Here is a 25152-nt window from a genome sequence, read left to right as displayed (position 1 = left end):
ACTTTGCTAGTCTTGAATCCTGAACAGAACCAGTACAAACCATCATATTGTGGACGTACTGGCTGGGGCAATTCGATTGCCCCAGGGTCTGTTAGTCGAGGGGGCACGTCTCCGTCCCCCCTGATCGAGTTTTGGCTGGTGGCAGTGGAAACTACGTTTTATATTCGACCGCGAATATTTTCCTATGGGATTTCCCATTGTTTTAGGCCAACACATTTAATTATTTATTTACGGTAGCCTTAAACATACCGCCGGTTTATATATTTATTTTTATAACTCCGGTTGGGACTTTTTGCCAAAACTTGATTCTAAAATGGCGTTGGTGTTCGCCTCTGTAACTCTGACCCAAAGTGGAGCCCTTTGTTCCACTTTTGGCGGGCTTCTCCACAGAAGCCCTCCAAAGTGGTGCCACTCTGTCTGGGGTACTTAGGAGGGGTGGAGGGGGATTTAGGCACCCTGGACTGAGTTACCTTGGTAACTCAAGTCGCACTCCGTCCTGATTGGCCCAAGTGGTGAGCCGGCCGGCTCACCACTTAGCATGTTTGAGTGACAGCTAGGCTGGGTGAATGGGAGTTTGCTGCATAAAAGCAGGGCTTTGGGGACTGGAACTTCAGAAGTCGCCACAGGACCAAGAATCCGACGAGGGAAGAGCTGAGCCGACCTGCTTCGACGACACCACCCGGTGGAGCCCTGCTGTACCGTCTCACCACTTTTCCCGACGACCGAGGAGAACTCTTAACGGAGTGGCTCCTTCCCTTGACTGGTGGGGACAACCAGTTTTCGCCTTCTTTTCGCTTCTCGAGGTATCTCGTGGCCGCCTTGCCAGTGCCAAGCACCCCGGCAACCGGAACCCCACCACTTTTACCCCAACCACGAAGTCGGTACAACCCTTTAACCGGAGGACTCCGCGGCTGGTTTCTTCCCGGGCAGTGCAACGAACTTCTTCTCCCCTGACCGACGTCGAGCCTTGCTGCCACTGCCTGGAACAACTGCCACCGCTGGAGGATCCTTTCCGCTTAAGGTACCGTGTTCCGCCTGGCTTCCCTTGCTACCGACTGTACGGGGTAGATTTAGCCCCCGGCTTTCGAACCTGGGAGTGCCTGGGACACCCTGGCTAAACTTTCTAAGCCACTCTAAACTCTTTCTAACTCTTTGCAAGACTTTGAATCCCTAATAACAGTGTGATCTTGGGCACATTTTCGCTCCGGCTACTCTAAGAGTGGGCCCTGCCTAGTGACTTTTGCTCACCTGTAACTTTGTGCTTCTGTGAGCCTATTGCAAGTGTTCTGAACCTTAGAGTGGTGTGTTTAACCTAACTCTGCTCCTTCTCCCTTTTTTTTTACCTACTAGAGTGTCATCTAACGTTAAGCGCTCACCTCTGTGTTAATTATGTGGTGTTAACTTAGAGTTGTCTAGATAGGAATAAGGGTTGAAACTGCTTTCATCATAACTGCGTTTGAAGTGTTTTTACTATATTTTGCTAGAGTGATTTCAACTTATGTGTGTTTAATAAATAAATAACTATATACTTTTGAACCCAAACTCTGGTCAGTGTTTGCTTGTGCTATTGTGTCTGAGTACATATTGTGTATACTTTGCATACTGCCTAACTCTTCTTGAGGGAAGTCTGACTGCTCAGCCACAGCTACCAGGTAAATCTGGGTGGTGCGGACTGCTACCAAGTGGGTTTACTGCTATACCTGTAGTCTTAAATCTTTTGCAGTGTTCCCCAAGGGAACTGCACAGGTTTCTGCCTAACAGTCCCTCTTCCATTTTAAGGGTGGCTGCCATTACTTATGTCATTTTTGTTTTCTTCAGGAGATGTGCTTACACAGAGTGTATCTCCCGTCATGCAAAAGCAAAAAAAGCTATGCGTATCCCATTTTAACGGCCCTCAGCTCGGGCCTACAAAGCTCAGGCTGGTGGGCCGTTAAACACCATGTCTGACCCGGCGGCGGGGCGGTTTAAGTTATACTTGTAACCCAAAAAAAATGATGAAGTGTCCAGCAGAAGGGAAGAACCCTCTGAAGCAAGGATGCCCATACTTGAAAGACTTCTTTTTTTGTGGGAGTTATGCATTTTTCCTTTATTTTTAACATTTATACAGCACTCAAGGCCAAATACATTGGGCCTCATTACAAGTATGGCAGTACGGTAACAACAGTGCTGGTAAGCTGCTGGCACCGTTGCTACCGTACCGCCATACTACGAGTTCTGCGAGCGGGTGCCTTTCTGCCCGCCAGGGCTGACCTGGCGGGGGGACCGGCACCCGCTCGCAGACCTTGACGGTAGCATCGGCACTGTTATTAATGGTGTTGGTGCTACCGTCCTCCCCTTTCCCATTGAGTACTATGGGACCCGATGGGAATGGGGAATATTCTTTTTCTGGGTGGAAAAAAAATGACTCTGGCGGCAGCCGGCTACCGCCAGAGTCATAATGAGGCACATTATCTTTTTCACCTCAGAATTCATCCTTTTCACCTTAGAATTCATTTGTTTAGAGTGTGAGGGTCAGAATAGTACTTCCCCACAGGATGGTTTTGTTTTCGACTTCTGGCACCGACAGATCCTTAGTTTTGAGTTTAGTTAGGGAAATTCTGCTAGTGCAGAGACAGCAAGGCCTTTCCCCAAACCAGTTGGTGTTATAACAAAAGTCTTCAGCCAAAATTCTGTCTAACTCAGCTCTCAACTCACACACTTTTGGCAGGTGTCACCCGCCTTGTAAAGGGCTGACTCACCTGCCAATCCTCTTGCATGCCCATTAATTCCAATGGGCGTCTCACCCACCAAAAACAAAATTGGGTGATTTCACCCGCCTTTGCATCACAAATGGTTGAGAGCTATGCTAACTTGTGTCGCAGTATACTCCTCAGGTAGCACAATTCTATGCAAAAGAAAGTTCATCCATCGTTTTTGTTGTAAGAAACGTGGCAGGTCATGCTAGCAAATGTTTATACAAGAACAGGAAATGTAGAATGTGGGTTTAATTCACTGGATTGATTGCACAATTTGTATCAATCCATTGATTTGTAAACACTTATCTTAATTTTCTCCATTTTTTCTGTAATGCTGATGAAGGGTCAGGTGTGGAAGGGCACACCCTGCAGATTTGAAGCACCACCTCCTCCTTAACACCACCTCCTCCATCACTACCACCTCCCACCATGTTCACCTCTTTCCCTCCCATCCACTGAACCCATCACCACCTCCTTCTCGTTACCCGACCTCCTTCCTCACTACCACCTCTCGCCATGTTCACCTCTTTCCCACCCATCCACTGAAACCATTCCCAGTCACAACCAGCTCCCTACATGATCACTTCTTTCCCATCTCTCCACTGAAACCATTACCACCTCCTTCATGTTACCCCACCTCCTCAGTCACGACCAGCTCCCTACATGATCACCTCTTTCCCACCCCCTTGCCCCACCTCCTCAGTCACAACCAGCTCCCTACATGATCCCCTTTCCCTCCCATCCACTGAAACCATTACCACCTCCTTCACGTAACCCCATCTCCTCAGTCACGACCAGCTCCCTACATGATCGCCTCTTTCCCACCCCCTCACCCCACCTCCTCCGTCACTACCACCTCCCACCATGATCACCTCTTTGCCACCCCCTTACCTCACCTCCTCAGTCACGACCAGCTCCCTACATGATCTCCTCTTTCCCACCCCTTACCCCACCTCCTCTGTTACTACCCACTCCCTCCATGGTAATGACAAGAAAGTTTAAGACAACATTCCCATCACAGTGTCTCAAGAAATCAAGACTGTGGGCATGTATCTCGAACCTAGCCTTACCATGGATAGGCAGGTCAATGCCATTGCATCCTCCACAGCCTATCACTCTAAACTGATCAATGCAATAAGGCCCTTCTTCTCCCAACAGAACTGCATCACCATCGCAAGGGCCATCATTTGTTCAAGGCTGGACTATTGCAATGCCCTCTTTGTTGGGACATCCCAGAAGAATCGGCTAATCTCCAAATAGCTCAGAACAATGCCTTAAGGGCCGCAACTGGCAGCTCACGCAGGGACCACATTTCTGGGGTCAGGAGGCAGGTACACTGGCTAGCTGTCAAGGAAAGGATTGTCTTCAAAACACTGGCCCTCACACATAAATGTCTTCATGGCCTGGCGCCCCCCTACTTAGCACCCAGGATCACCAAACAGACCTCCTCCGGACCATCTAGGTCTGCCTATGCCAATCGTATCACTGCACCTCCCACACGTAGAGTACGTGCTGGGGGTTCCAGTTTCCCAACCATGGCCACAACATTTTGGAACACCCTCCCAGCCCAATCAAGATGATTGATTCTCATGCAGCTTCAAAACCAGGCAATTTTTCTAAATGGCCCATCCCATCATGCTATGCATTCTTCTGTGTTCTTCCTGTCCCTCATTTACTGTTTGTTCTGTAAAGTAACTTATTAGCCTTTAACCAAGCAAATTGTATTAAGCATTTCTCCATGGGCCGCACTCCTGTAATCCTCAAGCAAGCTTTCTTACAAGTCCTTACAGCGCCTCAATGCCTGTGGGCTGTAGCTTGCTCTACAAATCCAAAAATAAAGAATACATTCCAGCATCAATCTGGAATAGAGGTGGTCCCACTAATTAAAACAAATGAATTGCCTCTGTTTCAGGAGGCAGTTTACACAAAAAAGTTAGGGAAAAGATTTAACACAAATGGAGTTCCTAACAATTTATTTTCAATGTTAACACAGTGACATATTGGCTGAAGCTCAATATTCATTTCATCAGCATTTCACTCAGTGTATGAATCCTGGTGGGAGACATTTACATTAGACATGTCAGTTTATCCAAAACCAGCTTTATTTTATAAACACTATTTCTTCTTGGAATTTAGAGAACAGCTGTGATATCATTAAACCCTAAATTCTCATTTCAGACAGAAAGGCACCATTTCATTTCCATATTTGCATGAGTTTTATTGTCTCACAACACAGTGCATATTTCTATTACATTTGCCCTTTCTACTCTATTCACAAAATGACACTTTTCTAAAATACATGTCCACATAATTTGACATCTTCTCTGTGCCCTGCTCATCAAACCAATTTTTTTTAAGTTAGTGCTTTAATAGTGGGTATGCACCCTCCCTTGTGTAATCACACCCCCACATGTCGATCCCAGGCTAGGGAACCATCTACTCATCCTAAATGCTCCAACAGAGATAGGCAATAGTGTAACACACTAGAGGGGATCCTGAGGAGAAAAGAAAACTGCAGAACATGTTGCAAAAAGTGGAAACACTGCAGCATTCAGTGAGGATGGAACTCCTGGTGAGGCATGCATTTGGCACTCCTGGTGAGGCATGCATTTCTTGGAAACTGTCTTCTAGAGTAACATTGGAGAGTCCAGTTTTATGGGTGCCATTATCTATGTTTTCCCTTTGCAAAACAGTCTTTGCACATGTGTTGTGCCAAGCTTAATCTAAATGTCATGTGAGAATATAGCCTTCTCCATTTTTATTATTCAGGAGGGCACCAAATAATTTAAATTTGCAGTGTTTTAATCCCTATGTAATGATGTTGAAAGTAAAATTACTTTATGGGGGTGTACAAATGTAATTCCCAGTAGAGGCATTTCTAATTGATTCCTTCCTGCCACGGATTCCTCATCTATGATATCCATATCCCAGTGCAGCTGTTCTCTAGAAACATTTCTGTCGTCAAGGAGCTCGGCATGGCTATGTGTCTTGTCCGTCCAAAGCCTCTATGAGCATCACACCAGAAAAGACATTGAGGCCAGTGTAAGTAGTGGAGACACGCCCCCATGACCTCTGATCCTTTTTCCTCATTCATGACTAAACGTGAGCACGCCAGAGACCAGATATTCCAGTTGAATATCCAACTATTCATAGTCAATAGTTATTGGTAAGCACATGAACAGTGTTATAAGTTTTAAACACACCCATTTATTAATTTTAGAATCAAGACTATGGGCCTCATTATAACTTTGGCGGTACGGTGTGAACGGTGCATCCATGCTCCCCATCTCCATTCTGCCCTATTCTGCCTATGGGCAGAATGGGGATGGGGAGGGCGGTAACACCGCCTCCCGCGAATGAGCAATTACCGGCCCATTCAACTCGTAATGGGCCGGTAATTGCCCATTCACGGGTGGCGGTAGCCATGCATGCCATACAGGGACGGCTACCGCCAACCTCGTAATGAGGCCCTATTCTACTACACAGCAGAGTTACCAAGCATTTGCATGAAAGAGAAAAGTTGAAGAGGGGCTATTAAGAATCACTGCAAAAAGGGAGTATACAAATTTGACAATTTTTGATTCAGTGCTGGTAAATAAGACGTACCTCATGACTAAAGCAGTTCCCATACTCAACGCATTTATGCATTTTCTTTACCTGCATGTGTTCTCTGGTGGCTAATAAGATGTCCCTTCCAAGCAAACCCTTTCCCACATTCAATGCATTCTTAAGGTTTCTCACCGGTATGTGTTATCTGGTGATTAATAAGATGTTCTTTCCGAGCAAACCAATGTCCACATTCAGTGCACTCATAAGGCTTCTCACCTTTATGCATGCTCTGGTGGATAGTAAGCTCTTGCTTTGTAGCAAAACCTTTCCCACATTCAGTGCACTTACAAGGTTTCACACCTGTATGTGTTCTCCGGTGGATAGTAAGATGTCTGTTTGTAGCAAACCCTTTTCCACATTCAATGCACTCATAAGGCTTCCCACCTGTATGTGTTTTCTGGTGCCGAATAAGGGCTCCTTTCTGAGTAAACAGTTTTCCACATTCAATGCACTCATAAGGTTTCTCACCTGTATGTGTTCTCTGGTGGATAGTAAGGTCTCTGTTTGTAGCAAACCCTTTCCCACATTCAGTGCACTCATAAGGTTTCTCACCTGTATGTGTTATCTGGTGATTAATAAGATGTTTTTTCCGAGCAAACCCATGTCCACATTCAGTGCACTCATAAGGTTTCTCACCTGTATGTGTTCTCTGGTGCCTAATAAGTTGTCCTTTCTGAGCAAACCCTTTTCCACATTCAATGCACTCATAAGGCTTCTCACCTGTATGCGTTCTCTGGTGGATAGTAAGCTCTTGCTTTGTAGCAAACCCTTTCCCACATTCAATGCACTCATACGGTTTCTCACCTGTATGTGTTCTCTGGTGATTAATGAGATGTTCTTTCCAAGCAAACCCTTTTCCACATTCAATGCACTCATAAGGCTTCTCACCTGTATGCGTTCTCTGGTGGATAGTAAGCACTCCCTTTATAGCAAACCCTTTCCCACATTCAGTGCACTCATAAGGCTTCTCACCTGTATGTGTTCTCTGGTGGTTAGTAAGCACTCCCTTTGTAGCAAACCCTTTCCCACATTCAATGCACTCATAAGGCTTCTCACCTGTATGTGTTCTATGGTGGATAGTAAGCACTCCCTTTGTAGAAAACCCTTTCCCACATTCAGTGCACCCATAAGGCTTCACTCCTGTATGTGTTCTCTGGTGGCTACTAAGAGCTCCCTTCTGAACAAACCCTTTCCCACATTCAATGCACCCATAAGGCTTCTCTCCTGTATGTGTTCTCTGGTGGCTACTAAGAGCTCCCTTCTGAACAAACCCTTTCCCACATTCAATGCACTCATAAGGTTTCTCACCTTTATTCATTTGCTGGTGGCTGATAACTGTATCATGCAAATGGACGTCATTATCAAATTCAGTGCACTGATAAGGATTTTCACCTATGTCCTCATGTGGGCAATAAGTATGTTCTTGAGATGGCAATTGTTCCCACATTTTGTGCACGTGTAAAGTGTCTTGCCAGTTTATTTTGGCAGGTCCCTTCTCTTAAGAGGAGCCTTTTCAATTAACCTTTTCCAAATTCAGAGCTCAAATGAAAAATGCTTTCCTTACTGCACATAACACATTGTCATTTTCATGCTAGATATTCCTCTCCCCCAGGATTTACAGAATGAACACGCTTGGTCACTGGATGTTACCACGAAGTGGTTGCATGGATGGAAGCCATCATGTATCAACAAGCTTCGCAGCCCAGTTCCTAAATACTCTGAAAAGGTAACTGGACCCCAAATTTGCGCACTTCTAAGATGCTTGGAAATTGCATATTCCAACAATGAGGCTTTTCACCGCGATAGTCCAGAGAATCGAACAATCACTGTTTTTGCATTTCTGGGGCAGTCACCTATTAACATAAAAGGAGAAGCACACTATTAGTTTCAATACGTTCACAATCACAGGCAGCATATTTAACAAGACTCTACTCAGTACTAGTGATGTTAACTCCTCCCGTACTAACTTGTTTCACTTTGAAGTGCCATCTATTGGGGAAAGGCACCCTAATAGGGGGCAGAGAAGTGGTGCTCCAATGGGAACATTTAGTTGAACAGAGGTAACATGCAGCAGGAATAATACGATTCATTTTTATTTAGAAATGTTTTGCATCCAAAACACTAGGGAAAAACACAGGCTTGGTGAACAAACATTTTAAATACATATTTTATATATTTATTCAGAAATGGCTAAATTAGCACATGGAAGCTCCCAATTTCCATACGCAAACGATAAAAGGCAAGCGTTTGCCACCAATCGGGCGCTTGTTTGACTGGAACAGTCCATTATGTAATGACTATAACTTGTGTATTGGCCCAAACATGAATAATATAACCCAACAAACAGCACTATCGAGGAAACAAGGACCGAATTGTGATTTAAAAAAGGAAAGCGCCAATCTCTTCCATGGTGAGAATGGCACAGGCCATGCTGCCACTACATTCTAAACATTGGGCCTCATTACAAATCGCCCGGTATGGAAACAACGGTGGCGGTAAACCCGCCGCCACCATTGTTTCCATGCCGGGCGATCACATCTCCTGCAGGCTGGAGGTGATGTTCCCGTCAAGTCTGACCTGGCGGGTTTAACACCACCCGCCTGCAGGCGGACGAGGAAACACCGGCAGCATTACGAGATCCTGCCGGTGTTTCCATGATCCCCATTCCCATTGAGTCCCATAGGACTTAATGGGAATGGGGATTAACACCATTACGCCTCCGTGATTCCCGGGAAACTGGGGTTGTAATGCCCCGGTAATTCCGGGAATCACGGAGGTGGAATGGTAATACAAGTCCGGCGGTAACCAGGCGGTTTTACCACCGCGGTTACCGCCGGACTCGTAATGAGGCCCATTGACTTTAAACCTAGATAAACTGGAGATGAGGGATGGATTTGGAGTTTGTGTCAGAGACCAAAAGAATAGAAAGTGTATGAAAGACTCTGTGAACTCCACAATATCACCCCATTTGCCTACCTAATTTTTATATAAATGCCCCCTTGCCAAGTACTAAATTTAATTGGCCAGAGGGATCCCACTTCCGTTTCCCTGTTCGAAATACCACAGTGTCGTTTTCAGGAGGTGGTACACACTCTGTTTTACTGTTAAGGAGTGGGTGTAATTGGGTCTGTTACTTACCAGGCTCCCCTAACCTGACCCAGACCCTTTTTTGTGGATTCTGATCCTTGCACCTTAGGTTCAATCTCAGCATGCTCCTGTACCCTCTGTGCTGTGACCAAGAACTGCTTTCATCACATTCCTGGTAACCAATGGGGATGTTGCCCCATCACTGCCATTATCCACAAATTGATGCCACCATTTAGTGATTCCACACATTATTCCTGTTGATCTACTGTGGAAATTCTACTCGACCTACTCCAGGGGAATCTGCTCAACATAATCCCACAGATCCATGACCTGAAAGGGACGAGAATTCTAAAGCCTGCATCTCTTGCAACCCATATGGCAGCAACCCAGGAATAAGATGTGTGTATGTGTTAATAGTATGCATAGTCGCCCCAACTGTCCACCTGTTTCTCTGCCAGACCTACATTTATTGTGGGTCTAGTGTAGGTATTGTGTGTCTGGTGTAGGTATTGTGGGTCTGGTGTAGGTATTGTGGGTCTGGTGTAGGTATTGTGGGTCTGGTGTAGGTATTGTGGGTCTGGTGTAGGTATTGTGGGTCTGGTGTAGGTATTGTGGGTCTGGTGTAGGTATTGTGGGTCTGGTGTAGGTTTTGTGGGTCTGGTGTAGGTTTTGTGGGTCTGGTGTAGGTATTGTGGCTCTGGTGTAGGTATTGTGGCTCTGGTGTAGGTATTGTGGCTCTGGTGTAGGTATTGTGGCTCTGGTGTAGGTATTGTGGGTCTGGTGTAGGTATTGTGGGTCTGGTGTAGGTAGCCATCACAAAAGTATATGTGTGAACCTTTGAACTTTCCAGTATGGGGGACAAACACCAGTTTGAGGTGACACGATGAAATCATTTTTTGGGAGTGCTCTATGCTCGGAGTGTATAATCCTTAGAAAGCAAGCTCCCCCTCATCTGTTGTCAGGTGCATCATCTGTGTAGCCACCACCTTAGGCTGTGCAAGCTTACCCACCCTCCAGAAGCAACACCTCTTTTTTAGGCTGTCAAGGGCCACAATATTTAACAATCTTGGCCTAACCATATCCTTGTGTGCCACATATCAATCTTGAGTCCCCTTTAAATCCAATTTCTGCGCTCCCCGAATGTTGATCCATTTATCTGGCCACAAAGTACTATAATAAGTGATTGCAATAAAAAGTAGAATGCCCTGCTGTACCGCAACACCCCCAATCCTAGTCTCTACATGCGTGCTGCTGAACTCGCCTAGTGAAAACTAATTAAAAACTCCATAATTCAGGTTCTTTACTAAGACGCAGAATGAGCCAGAGTCCTGCCCTTGACCCAGTCCCCTCCTAACATAGCAAAGACCATTGATTCATTCACGAGACATATCTTTATCATCTTCCTCTACCACAAGTGTAATGCACAGGTTTTCCCAGATCCTTGCATTGTTTCACAAGTTGGTGAACTGCTCTCAGCTGGGCTGTCAGGAACCTACAGCTGAACACCATCACAAGTTGGCAATGTAATTCTAGCAGGAGTAAAGGCTGTGCATGGCCGGGCCATTTGCCTCCCTGCATCATTAATATCGCACCAGCCTGCCGTGATACTGTGAATAACGTTGCCCGCCAATGCTTGGTCTATTAAACCGCACCTTGCTGCTGCCTTCAGCCATGCCCATCTCTCTGTACTCTAGTGCCTGATCGTCAATGCTTCCATTTCCCAGGACGTCTGCCCATTGGACCATCCCACCATGGTAGGGGCAAACCTGCAGGAAGCCTGAGCAACGGGTTGGTGGGAGATCTCTGGAAATCCTAGATATGGATTGCTTATTCGTTCTCTCCTCGGCCTCACAGGTGTTGTATTGTGCTGTTGCCTTCCACAGCCCTCCCACTCTGCATTGGGTATGCACAAGGAACAAGGCACACTCCTCTCCAGACCAGATGATCCATGTCCACTTGCCTTTCTGACATTCCCCTGCCCGGTAGTGTTGGAAGGTTTGGGAGTCTGTGTAGGCTCACATGAGATGCCATTTTGGCAAGCATATAGTCTAAGACGGTGTATATGCAAAGCTATCATAGTATACAATAAGTGGCGAGCACTAACGTTACTTGAGAAACTAAAAACCAAACTGGGGTGACATCTGTGAAGCAAATCACATTAATGTTGGTCTCAAATTAATGTATTCTATGCAAATGGACTCCATAAATTTGTTATAAGCAAATCTTTCTCAGTTGGCTAATTATTAGGTAAGCCCAAATAGTCTGGTTATTACTTACAATCTATTACCGTTGTGTGTTTATGTTAGAAGAACGCAACATAATTAATACACATATTTCCTATAACCGAAAAACCCACAGTACCTCGACACCACAGGTCCACCAACCACTTGTAAAACACAAAGTCAAGACACCTGCATTTTTACTGAATGATTCAATGATTTTTCTTTAAAAGAGAGGGCCCGAAAGCCTCCTTTAATCCATCATTCTAGGATGAGCTGGATCAACCCTAACTTTCTCAAAAACACACAAACTTAAGGCTAATCAAACAATGCCTAATATGTCAGCAAACCTCCATTAAAAAATTACATATTTTATTTTACAACAAAACAATGTAAATAAAATCTCAACACTTCATATCATTCAAATACCACAGGAACCCATGTGTGCATCATCGTGCCAACTGTTTAGCATAAACAGTTGGCAATCTCTTGGCACGATTAAATCCGCGCCTGCCTGAAATCTCTTCTCCATCCTCCGCCCTGACCTCCTTCACTTCTCTCTTGGATCCCTATTCTCCCTCCTACCCACCTTTCCCACCCTCTCCTTTCCCTCTTATGCCTCCTCCTATCCCCTTGAAACTTCATCTATATTCCCCATCTTGACTCCCTCTTCTCTTCCCTTCACCCCTCCCTTCACCCCTCCCTTCACCTTTCTACTACCCAGGTAAATTGTTCTACATATTGCTTCATTGGTTTGTTTCATGTTTGTAAATATGCTTATATTTCAATCTTTTTTGTAATCCTGTTGTAATAATGTAAAGCGCTTTGGATTAAAGCGCTATATACCCTTATAAATACAAATAATAGACTTCACTGCAAATCAATGGACACAATTTGAAGACACTAATGAGATTGTTATATTTAATGTGACATTTACATCTAATTGGTTGTCTGACGACACGCTGTGTTTCCATCCACTTCGAGCTTAGTGACTTATGGCTAGTAGAGGACCTTCATCAGGACAAAAACAAGCATTGGCAAAACCATTCGTTTTGGCTTTTGTATGGACAAGGGCTCAGGATTTACCAGACCCTAGTACTTGGCAATAAGATGACAACAGCTAGAAAATGGTGCGAGACCTGGCCATATAATGTCAGTGTGTGCCAAATGTCTATCCTATACACAAGCCAAAAGTGTTGGCTTTGCCAGTGCTTTTTCTAACAAAACTTCAATGCAAGGAACAGATGCGAGGAGACGTATTGCTTCTAAATTGAGCAGCTGAAGGCACACTCAGTGATGGTATCTTTATTACACCAAAGGTTCCTTTACAGCTGCAATTGAGTCATTCTAAGATAAAAATAACACTGGCAGGCCCTATATACACAGAATAATGTTTGATGTTGCTGCTAGACAGAGATAATTCAAATAGGCTTCAGAAGGATGTGTTTTGGGTGGGAAGGGTAGGTAGGGAGTGGGAATGGCCATAGAGATTGGCCTGGCAATAGGCAGTCAATTGAGTAAGTAAAATGCCAAACACAGACAAGCTGTGTGTCCCTCACTCCTATCGGATCTCCCTCTTATCGATATTCTAAGGCAAAACATTTGGCTTCTAGCACCAGCTAATACCCAAAACTAAGAAGGGGTGTACAGATAACATGCAATCATCTGGTCACCCTCCTTTAGTAATAAAAGGGAAACAAAATGGTCGGTTTTCACAAAATGATTGTTCAATATAGGTAAGGAAAGAAATTATTTTTCTTATAGGAGAGAGCTAGTCAATAATTAAAGTGGTATCCATAGTTTGCTAACAAGGTGCTAAACCTTTAAGGTTTTGTTCAGTTGTACAACTATTGAATAGTCAAAGATGATTGTTGCACGAGACGTGACGGAGGGCGTGCTATAAAAGGGCAGGGTGACATTCTTGGTGTTCCAACCGCATCGGGAGAAGTACAGAAAAGCCAACTGCTTTTGGGTAGTACCATTCTTTTTACAGGTATTGGTATCAAATGGAAAGTTAAAGACAACAGGCGGTCAATTCAAATGGAAGGCACTCAAATCATCAGGTATTGCTATTATGTGCAAGGTACTTGCACAATTTGGCACGAGTTTTCCTTGCTGGAGCCTTGACACTCCTTCCCACGTTTGGACGCCTCTCACCCTTAACTAGTCATGGTCGCCATTGCTGGGAGGCGGGGGACGATGCGAGAAAAGGGATGGCCATGAGGGGTCAGGAAAAAGCCATTTTTTCTTGCGCGAACCCAAGCACTTCCACTGGCTCCCAGTTTCTGCAAGGATTAAATTAAATTCAAGACCCTCTGCATGTTCCATAAGGCTTTCTGGGGCCTGTGACCCCACTACATCCAACTCTCTCTCCCGAAATACCTACCTGCTAGAGCTCTTTGGTCACTGAGCTCCAACTCTCCGCAGATCAGATGTTTCGCCAAGCAGAGAGTAAGGGGAAAGATCTCTCCTCCACAGGTGGCTTACGCTGGAATGGCCTCGTGACCCGGATCTCCTTAAGTTCCAGAAGCTTCTCAAGATCCTCTTTCTTTTTCTCTCCCTCTCCTACTCCCCTGCCACAGTGACTCAAGACCTTCCCTTTTCTCTCTTCCTTCCCTCTCCCCTGCCAATTTTACCTCTCTGCCCTGGCATGGTTCCTTCAGAGTCTTACAGGGCACCAGCCCCCTTGTCCAGTCCACCCATGCCCTTGTTCTCCCTGGACCCACCACAACCTCCCTCACTGCCCCCCCCTCCGCCTGCACATGACTGGATGGCCATTCCTTCCCTCTCAATTGCACTTAGCTTTGTTTCCCTTCTCTTCCCCGGCCCTGTCCTCGTCACGGGCCCAACTGCCCTGTTCCAGCTCTTCGCCCCTCCTCCTGCACTTCTGGTTACTGCACTTGCATGATGTCAATGCCACATGGCCTAGTAAGACCACTTTTCGTCTCCCCTGTTTCCACCCCACGCCCCAGCCTTATTGCACCTCAAAACACGTGTGTATAGGCGCATTACAAATAAACCATATTGAGAACTACCAATTTGCTACCGCTCTACTTACAGTTACATGAAACTACATAGGGAAATATGGTTCCCCGACGTAACCAGACCAGCCAGGTCTGTGGCTCAGTGGACTAATGCATCCACTACAGGGGCCTTTGTTTGACCTCATGGTCACAGGTTGGAATCCTGGCAGGTTCCCTCAGCCCTTCTTCCTTCCGAGGTAGATAGGAGTACCATTAAGTTGGGTAACAATAAACAACTGCTATTAGCGCCAAGATGCCCCTACGGGGGTGAACGTGAGCTTTATAAATACACCGGTTATGTTACAGAGTTACAGTGTTGCTAGCGCTATACTTAAGGTTAATTGGCACTACATAGTGAAATATGGTACCCAGCATAACCATAACTACCGAGTTGTGTGGTGGGTCGGAAGAAGGAGCCGGAAACACTGAGGACATTATTCAATATCTTTAATGAAATTATAAATAAAAGGCTCATCTTTCCCTATTGCTAGAGGGAACACTCTACCCATCTAAAGGAATGTGCTAGTCAGTTGTCAGGAAGTCCAATGTAAACGTGTCCTCCTTCCAAACTAACTATCTGACCCTACCACTATATCCAATGAATTTAAATAGGCCATGAGAGTTTCTTATATTTGCCTGGTCTTCTCTTCAGATAGTCTCTTTATTTATACCTTTTCTCTGTGGTACAGATATTTCTTGACATAGTCTCCTTGAATAGTCTCCGAGATCAGTTCTTAGTTTTTGTGCTTTCTGTGGTCCTATATTTAGAATGTTTTCTCTGGCAGTGGTTCCTCACATTCTTGTCGTCCCTTGTAGACACTTCCCAGTCTCTAATTTCAGATTTTCGCGAGTTGGGGCATCTTGACCCCTTATCAGGCTTTCCTAGTTATGAATTGACAGTCTAAAACTCACTCCTCTTTTATCCTGTTTATATGGTGTTTTCCCTACCTCCTAGGGGGACTCGTTTCCACTCTCTGTGTGTTCCCCCATCTGGTTTGGGTAATGCCCTTTTATATATTATTTTCACTTCTCTTGTTAACTGGCTTCTTTTTACTATTTTGTCCTCAGGACTGGGACAGGATTCTCATCTGATAATAACCCTCTTTCCTAACCGCAAAGTATAAATTAGTTTTACATAATTGATTAGCAGAGCAGGCTTTTCTAATATGATAAGTCATTTATAACGCACCTGTACACAAGTGTTTCTAGGCAAGAAAAGCCAAGGAAGGGAGGCCAAAACAATCTTACTAGGCCTAGTGTCATTCAGAATGTGCAAGTGCAGGGGGAAGGGTGCGGGACAAGTGCCAAGGAGGGGTGGGGAGGGAGCGCAAGTAACTAGTAAATGCTGCCAGGAAGTGGCTCTTATGTGCAGATGATCAAGAGACTGTAGGGTTGCAGATACAGTCCCTTAAGTGGCTGGGTAGCATGAGGGTAGCCTGGAGGCAGTGCACGGGCAACTGATCATGCAGGAGCCACTGATCATGCAGGAGCCTGAACCCGTAATATCAGTGGGTGGCCAGGTAGCCAGTATGCCCAGCAGTCGGGGACATCAGCAAAGGTGAGGTAGAGAGAAAGCGGAAGTGTAACATCCCCTTGTCTGACAATCCCCTCCCATTTGTGGGTGAATGTTGTTAATCAGTCCTAGGAACCGACACTTAGCTGAAAGTGACCACTGCATCCACGACAACTGGACCCTCTGCAACCAAATTAAGGGATCCCAGTGAATTTAGGAACCCTAGTGGTGGTTCTTAGCTTAATTGGAATAAGGGGGACAAGCTTGCATAGTAATTATACCGCGCACACACCCATAACAGAGATTAAGGGGTGGAAGGTAGTCACCCTACTTCTTCCTCGCCCAATCATGATTGGTGTAGTTCTAGCCAAGGCCCCAGATGCTTTTTTTTTAAAGGATTAAGGTGACTGCTTTTAATGGAAAATATAAGCAGTAGAACATCTGCTTACAATGTAAAGAGCATGTGCCCCCTGGACATCCTTTAGGCCCCACCAAAGGGGATGGGGGGACCAACTTGTAGGTGGGGGGGCCAGAAACAATAGGTTTACTCAAAGTGGGGGTGAGGGAGGGGGGGTAAGTATGAAAAGCTTTGGAGACCACTGTACTAGTGTGATCAGATTGGGAAAGGACTCCTAATCTCCCACACTTCACTGGAACAATATACACATCTGTTGGCTTTAAAGACTCTTGACTCACTACAAAACATATTCTTCAAATTAAAGGCCACTGGGTCTCCTTAACTTAACAGGGAACGGCTCCACATACAATACAAATTGTAAAAAGAATATAATAAAAATACAATGCATCTCAACATTCATGAATATTACACCCTATTGCACAGCATTGGTTTATTTTTTTTATTTATTGTCCATTTGTTAGGTGCTTGTACAACAAGTACATTGTGTTTCTAACCGCCCACATGGCAACAGGGAGGGAACATGGGATAGAAAACAATACACTGGAGGATAAAGACAAACCTACTAGGCCTTGTGAGCATTCAGAGCGTGCAAGTGCAGAGAGGAGAGGGGTAGAGTGGGGTGGGGGGGTAAGTGCTGAAGTGCTTGTGAGTGAGCAGCAGGTGTAAAAGTGCAGGCCTACAGTGGCGAAGGCTGTTAAGTGTCAAGGCAAGTGCAGCGTGCAGGCAGTGGCAGAGGCGATTGGGTGTGGAAGGCCAGGGCCCCGAACACCAATCACAGCGACTGAGATTAGCAGAGGAGGGAAGAAGGGACAGAGGAGGTGAAAAGGAAATTCTTGAGGAGCTTCCGGAATTTGAGGAGATCCGGCTCAAGAAGAAGGGGGAGGCTATTAAATAAGAGGGAGCCAACTGAGGAAAGAGATCTGCCTCCGGCCCTCTGTTTAGCAAAAAGATTGACATGCAGATCGCAGATAGTTGGTGCCAGAGGAATGTAGAGGTCTAGAGGGTGAGTATTTAGTAAGAGCAAGTTGTAGATAGCCTGGCCCCAGACATCTGTATTGGATGATACAAAGGGATTTGGACTTGATCTTTGCAGCAACTCATAGCCAGTGAAGAGTTTTTAGGGAAGGAGAGATGCGGTCCCTGGGCTTGAGGCCAAGGATAAATCTTGCTGCCCTATTCTGGATTAGCTGCAGGGGTCATAGAAAGGATGAGGGTAGATTCAAGAGAAGGCTGTTGCAGTATTGTAGCCTAGAGAGAACCAGAGCTTTGGTAACAGTGAGCTTTTTTGGGAAAGTGAGAAATGGGAGAATTCCTTTGAGAAGGAAGAGTTGAAAGTTGAACTTCTTGGCAATGTCCTGAATGTGCGGGAGGAAGGAAAGAGGAGTTAAAGATAACTCCAAGGTTTGCGGCTTCAGATGAAGAAGGGGGAGAGCCCATAAAGGATGGCCAGTCTTGCTGTCGTTGAGGCAGAGATTGTTGGAAGTGCACCAGGACTGGGTGGCAGCTAGGCAGTCTGCAAGAGGGTCAGCAGGAAGCTGGAAAAAGAATTGTGTCTGGAATCTGGGGGAGAAGGAGGAAATGAGGAGTGCCAGCAGAGAAAGTTAAATGTTAAAAAGCCAGGGGGGAGAGATTGGAGCCCTGGGGGACACCACAGGTGGAGAATGATAGGTGAAGAGAAGGTGCCCAGATTAACTTGGACGAACAATCAGTTAGGAAGGAGGTCAGCCAGTCCAGTGCCTGCTCCAAGATATGAAGGGTTTCATGGAGCAGTTTATGAGGATGGAGTGGTTGACTGTGTCAAAGGCAGAGGAGAGTGTGTCCAGAGATGGGAGCAGCTCTTCACAGGTCTTAAGAAGAGCAGTTTCCGTGCCTCTGGTTGCTCGGAATCCAGATTGATGGTTGTGGAGACCGCCAACGGTTGAATATGTGAGGTAAGTTAGGAGAAGTCCAGCTTCTCCAGGAGTTTCCCAAGGAAGGGGTGACAGAAATGGGTGGTGGTTGGCTGGACAGGTAGGGATATGCTGACATTTTTTTCAGGAGGGGGTGCACAAGGGAGTGCTTAAGGGAGGAGGGGAAATTACCAGTAGCAAGAGTGAGAGAGTGAGAGAGGCTGGAGAAGAGGGTAGTAAGGGTGCTCAGGATGTCCAGAGTTTTAGTGGTGAAGTGTGTGACCAGTGCATTGCAGAGGGCCTTGGGACGAAAGAGAGAAGGAGGAGACTGCAGAAGGCTTGGCTAGTTCCCTGCAGATTTTAAAGAGTTCAGCCGTGTTGTTGGATGCACCAGATACCCATGCCTGGATGTGGGCCCTTTTGGAGCAGGCGGCAGGAACGTTTGTCAGAGGGTGAACCCGAGGTTTGCCACTTCAGTTCCGCAGCTCTGCACTTGAGTTTCACGGCTGCAAGTTCGGAGTCATACCAGGTATTGCGCTTGGGAAGCAGGTTTCAAGCGGATCCTCATGACTGGGGCAAGAATGTCCAGAGTGTTAGTAATGGCCAGATGGAGGATGCTGAGAGCAGAGTCAGAGGTGGAGTCTGGGTGGGGGCAGAGGGGGATGAAGTTGGATGTGAAGACAGCACCTGACACTTGTTTCATCGGACAGATGTTTGTGAATGATATTGGCAGGGCTGGAGGAGGTGCGGTTAAAGGGCCGAGGGGACCCAGGTAAGAAGGGAGGAGAGAGTGGTCTGACAAGAAAAGAGGTGTGATCAGTGGCACGGGAGAGAAGGAAAGATCAGAGTGGATGAGGGTGTCAAGAGTGTCCTGCTGTGTGGTTTGGACCCAAAGGGAAAATAAAGAGGGAGAGCGAGGTGAAGAGGTCAAGGAAGAGAGTGGATACTGTGACAGCAGAGTACAAGGGGATGTTGAAGTCGCCCAAGAATGGAGTTTAGAGGAGGTTCAGAGGAGAGAGGAGCAGAAATCAGCCCATTCAGAGAGGGACAGGGTGGTAGCACCAGGGGGCCCGTAGACCATGGCAATGGTCAGAGGAGGAGGGAGAGATGACCAACTTGCAAACCAAGCTCTCAAAGGGAGAGTAGAGCTGAGTGGGTAGGAGGGAGGAAGGAACCCACTCAGGGATAAGGGGCAACCCCACTGCCAGCACAGGTACGTCATGGCTTGGAAAGGATCTCATAGCCATCAGAGAGAAGAGAGTCAAAAGCAGTGACTAAGCTGACATTGAACCATGTTTCGGTAAGTGCGAGAATGTCGAGGTCAATGTCTTCAAGAAGGAGGGAGATGTCAGTGGAGTGTTTGATGGCTGACATATAGTGACTATAACATTTAGTGAATCATGTCAAAAATTCAAGAAGTACTCTTTAGATGTATGCATACCCACTCATACCAAGGCATGGAACCTCCAATAGTGCAGATCAAAAACAACACACAGAGGAAAACACCTCTGGCAATGGTGATCATTAGTACAGTAAATTGTCCCCAGATACAATCAACATGGTCTTTTCCTTCTCAGTCTCAATGCCCACACAAGATATTAACATGTTGAGAAAACTACTGGCATGGGGCTAGAATTGGAGCATAAATCACAAATGCAAACACACAAGGGGGCAAGTCGAAAAAACAGAATGGTCCCACTTATTACAGGCTAGTGATTGGTTGAGGCCCTATTAAAAATGTAGCATACAATGATCTTTCATAGTTGGTGTTTACAAAACCCAGATACACTTCATAACCCATAGTCTGCTTCATATTACAGTAGCGCAGCAAGGCCTGCATAACCCATATTCTGCTTCATATTACAGTAGCGCAGCAAGGCCCGCATAACCCATATTCTGCTTCATATTACAGTAGCGCAGCAAGGCCAGCATAACCCATATTCTGCTCCATATTACAGTAGCGCAGCAAGGCCCGCATAACCCATATTTTGCTCCATACTACAGTAGCGCAGCAAGGCCTGCATAACCCATATTCTGCTCCATATTACAGTAGCGCAGCAAGGCCCGCATAACCCATATTCTGCTCCATATTACAGTAGCGCAGCAAGGCCCGCATAACCCATATTCTGCTCCATATTACAGTAGCGCAGCAAGGCCCGCATAACCCATATGCTGCTACATATTACAGTAGCGCAGCAAGGCAGTTGAACCTTCGGCTTTAGAAACAAAGTTGCATTCAAAATTCTTCCCCGTTGCTGATTTCACCTCTCTGGACTGCACCAGTCATAGCTGAGGGAATGCACCAAAGCTCACTCAAGCACAGTACTCTCATTTCTACCTTAATATGTACGAACCCCGGCAGAGCCACAACCCGAGCCTGTGTCAACACATCTTTCACGTCCTCCCTATACTTAACTAAAAGTACATTTGACCACAAGCAAACTCAGTAATAAATTGGCCGCTGTCGGAATGTGGACGTTGGATCCCCGTTTCCAACCAAACCGGTATATTTGGGGTGCCAAATGGAAACCCAGCATGTTTGTGAGATATTTATTTTCAATTGTGGTTAGTAGTGAGCAGTTTGTATGCCCCCACTGCTCCGCTCCGTAGATCGTGCCTGCCTTGCTTGGGCTTTGTAGGATAGCAACATTGCCAAAGTTGCTCGAAAACCTCTAGAGGGCCCCACTGTATTTAGCCAATGAGACCCTTGCCGTGGCCATGTGCAGATCCCAACAGCAGGACAACGCCACCTTCAAGCCTAGATAATCATAGTGGTCGACGCAATCTATGCAACCCTCTAACCTTAGGGGTTTCGGTTTCTTCTTTCCCCCCCCAACACTAAAGACCATGCTCCTAGTGTTTGCGGCATTGATGGCTAGGCCATTTCCTCCTTGAAAATCAGATTTTCATTGTTACAAAACTCAGTGGCTCATTCTGTCCATCTTGGATGGATGAAGGGCTGGGTGGACCTGCAGGATTCAAACTAGTGATTATGAGATCACACAACCAAGGATCCTACCAGAGAATGCACTAGTCCACTGAGCCACAGACCTGGATGCTAAACCTGGATCTGGACACCAGTTTTAGGAAGAGGCGGGAATGGAGACAAGACAGGAGCGAAGGAGACATGAAGGGTACAGGAACGCAGGGTAGGAGACCAGCTATCTCAGAAGCATAGAACAACATGTGCAGACAAAAACTACAGCAGTTATTTACCTTTTGGTGCCTGTGCTTCTTACGTTTTGCAGAGTAGGATGATGCAATATTGTGTTTAGATCTAGAAATGGAAGACATTATTACGTTATTAAATACTACAAACGCCAGACATCCTATAACAATATATAATAGAAACATGCAAAGAGAAGCTTCAGTTCTCTCCTCACCCAGGAATGCGCTGTCCATCACATACACAGAAGACAGGATTAACTGGAGGTTTATGAAGAACAAGCAGAGACAATGTAAATAACACTTGGCCAAAACAGATGATCACTTTCTCACTAAAAGAGGAGTGAATAGTCACTGGTCTCTCACCCACAGCAAATGATTCCCCAATGATTCCTTAAGACATTACTCACATTTAAAAACGTAGCATTTGAGGTCCCAGGGAGATTAAAAGGAGCCCATCCACCCAGGATAGTTACTTGTCCAGTTGGTGCCCAGGGCAAAACACTACCATGCGCCCCCTGCGCTCGGCATGCGCGCCACTCCGAAACTACACCCCACAGTTAAGTAACTCCTACCCAATATCAATAAATCACTGCTATTGAAATGAAACAGGTTTTATTACATTGCGAGTCAACAACTTTGCAAAAACACTAAATGCTAGTGTGGGAGTTTTTTCAGTCCAAGTGCTCCACTTTGAGGAGTTGCTTCACCGTGCAACTAGTAGTTTTTAACATTGTTGCTGAATAAATATCCTTTAAATTGTACACAATTTGCATTACATTTGATCAACAAACTCCCACCCTCCCCACACCCCCAATTGGGTACTATTCAAAAGGCCTGCCGCGAAAGGAATGAATTGTATTTTGCAACTATGGTCCACTTTAATATTGATATTTTATTAGTATCGCACTCGTAAACAAGTGTTTCAGAGCGCGACAAGGGAGGGGGACATGGGAGCAAAAAAACACCATCACTTATCATCCTATGTACTTCCTTAAATACATCTTTGCTGCCTTCACCACCGCTTGTAACCTGTCCGATGGACTGACACTCGGCCATCATATTAACAGTTACGATAATAAAACACAACAAATTCGCCATTCTGATAGTCACATCCTTACAGGCCTCCACATATGCAACACACCCCCTAAAAGAAGCAACATGATCCCTACCACAATTGCAACACTTTGGTGTGCATAAAGAGACACAATCCTTAATATCATGGGGACCACCACACTTACCACACCTTCTCTTCTTCCTGTGAGATCGTGCCACGTGACCATACTCCCGCCACTTATAGCACCTAAGGGGGGCTGGGACATTTGAAACCCCAAAAACACATGCTCCGGCACCTCAACTCCTGCAACAAACTCACAATGTCCCTGTCATGCACACAAAGAGGTACACCATAAATCACTCTCTTACACACCGCACCACCCTGTTCCGACACAGAAACAGGATGTCTCCCAAGACATCCCAAATCCAATGCCTTGTTCCTGGTCAGCTCACCCACACCCTTAACCAACAAACGCCCCCCACTGATTACCTGGACAGACTGCACAGCACCAATCCCTTTCCAGACCCACTCTGACATCACAAAAGGGCCAACTCCATTGAGATCCTGATCGGGCTTCGTCGACTTTATAACCACCTGCCACCCCAACTCTGCCTCCATGGATTCAACCACAGCCTCACACCCACGCACACACACTGCTGTCCATCACCATAACCCCCACTGCCCTCCAATCCACAGAGGAGTGGGGGGGGTCTACTACAAAGCAGCTCCCCAATGACATCCTCATGCGACCCCCACTTTCTCCTCCCACCATCAACACCGGCACCCAGCAAACCCTCCGCTAGAGACTACCAACCACCACCCGCAGCCAATTTCCCTTTCCCACCATCACCCTTGCCACTTTTCTTCCCACTTGGGCTCCCCCCTCCAGTCCTAAGAGACACCTTGTCAGATACACCACCACCAACCCCTGCCAAACCCAGGGTACCCTTGCCTCCCAATGCATCACCCTCCCAGGAGCAGCAACCCCTGCCAACCCAGGGTACCCTTGCCTCCCAATGCATCACCCTCACAGGTGCAGCAGCCCATGCAGACCCAGGGTAAACGTAATACCCAATGCATCATCCCTCCCAGGCGCAGCAACCCCTGCAAAGCCCAGGGTACCCTGCTCTCCCAATGCATCACACCTCCCAGGCGCAGCAACCCCTGCAGACCCCAGGGTGCCCTTGCCCCCCAATGCATCACGCCTCCCAGGCGCAGCAACCCCTGCAGAGCCCAGGGTACCCTTGCCTACCAATGCATCACCCTCCCAGGCGCAGGCCTTAGGCCATCTTGCACCCCCACCACCACCAGCCCCTGCAGACCCCAGGATACCCTGGCCTCCCAATGCATTACCCCTCCCAGGCGCAGCAACCCCTGCAGACCCCAGGGTACCCTTACTACCCAATGCATCACCTCTCACAGGTGCAGCAGCCCCTGCAGACCCCAGGGTACCCTTGCCTCCCAATGCATCACGCCTCCCAGGCGCAGCAACCCCTGCAGAGCCCAGGGTACCCTTGCCTACCAATGCATCACCCTCCCAGGCACAGGCCTTAGGCCATCTTGCACCCCCACCACCACCAGCCCCTGCAGACCCCAGGGTACCCTGGCCTCCCAATGCATTACCCCTCCCAGGCCCATCAACCCCTGCAGACCCCAGGGTACCCCTACTACCCAATGCATCACCCTCCCAGGCGCAGCAGCCCCTGCATACCCCAGGGTACCCCTACTACCCAATGCATCACCCTCCCAGCCGCATGCCTTAGGCCATCTTGCACCCCCACTCCGCAGCCGCCTTCTCCAGAGTATTCCCCTGCTCACTCATATCGGCCCCCCATCGCATCGCACCTGCGCCCCTAACTACTTCCTCCAGATCTGTACCGCTGCAGGAGCCGCTCTCGGTGCTGAGAGTCTTAGTAGCTAGTTCCGCTGTTGTATGCTATCCTGCCTCCCATGGTAGATTGTGGGAGGCAGTGTTCGGCAATCTTCGGAGTCACGCCCACTTCATGGCTACAGCCATACATGCAGCCCGAAATGAAAAACTAATGTCAAAGCCCACCCTCCTACATTTCTGTTCCTGGGATTGGCCAGTGATCTGCGTAGCTCCACCCCTGTCCTTGAGTGCCCGTGTCCATCATTTAAGCAGTTCTCATATTTTCTTCTTTTGTAGCGGCCGCAGTGTTGCCATGTCCGCTTATTATATTATAAGTGACTTTGGGCTTGTTTTTGCCCAAAGTCGCTTATAATATTAGCAGGTTGCTTGTCGCGGTTTTTGTCGGCGTTTTTCCTTAATTGTGTGCTTATTGTTCTGCTTGTTTGCCAGTCTGTCTGACTTGGCCCTATTTACAAAAAAGAAAAATGAATATGAAAGGCGAACATGCCGTCCTGCTGTAAGCAGTTATGCACACGCTGTGAGGCTCGGGCTGATTGCCTTCCTGAT

At 46.7% G+C, this 25152-nt stretch overlaps 1 pseudogene; it reads right to left on the bottom strand.

Moving 5' to 3' along the window:
• Positions 1 to 4691: 4691 nt before the first annotated feature.
• LOC138498514 (zinc finger protein 84-like) lies at positions 4692 to 24642 on the bottom strand (annotated as a pseudogene).
• Positions 24643 to 25152: the final 510 nt, after the last annotated feature.

The sequence above is a fragment of the Ambystoma mexicanum genome, chromosome 5q (assembly GCF_040938575.1).
Source record: "Ambystoma mexicanum isolate Mex_15411 chromosome 5q, UKY_AmexF1_1, whole genome shotgun sequence".
NCBI classification, from domain to species: domain Eukaryota; kingdom Metazoa; phylum Chordata; class Amphibia; order Caudata; family Ambystomatidae; genus Ambystoma; species Ambystoma mexicanum.
This window is presented reverse-complemented; position numbering and strand designations above follow the sequence as displayed.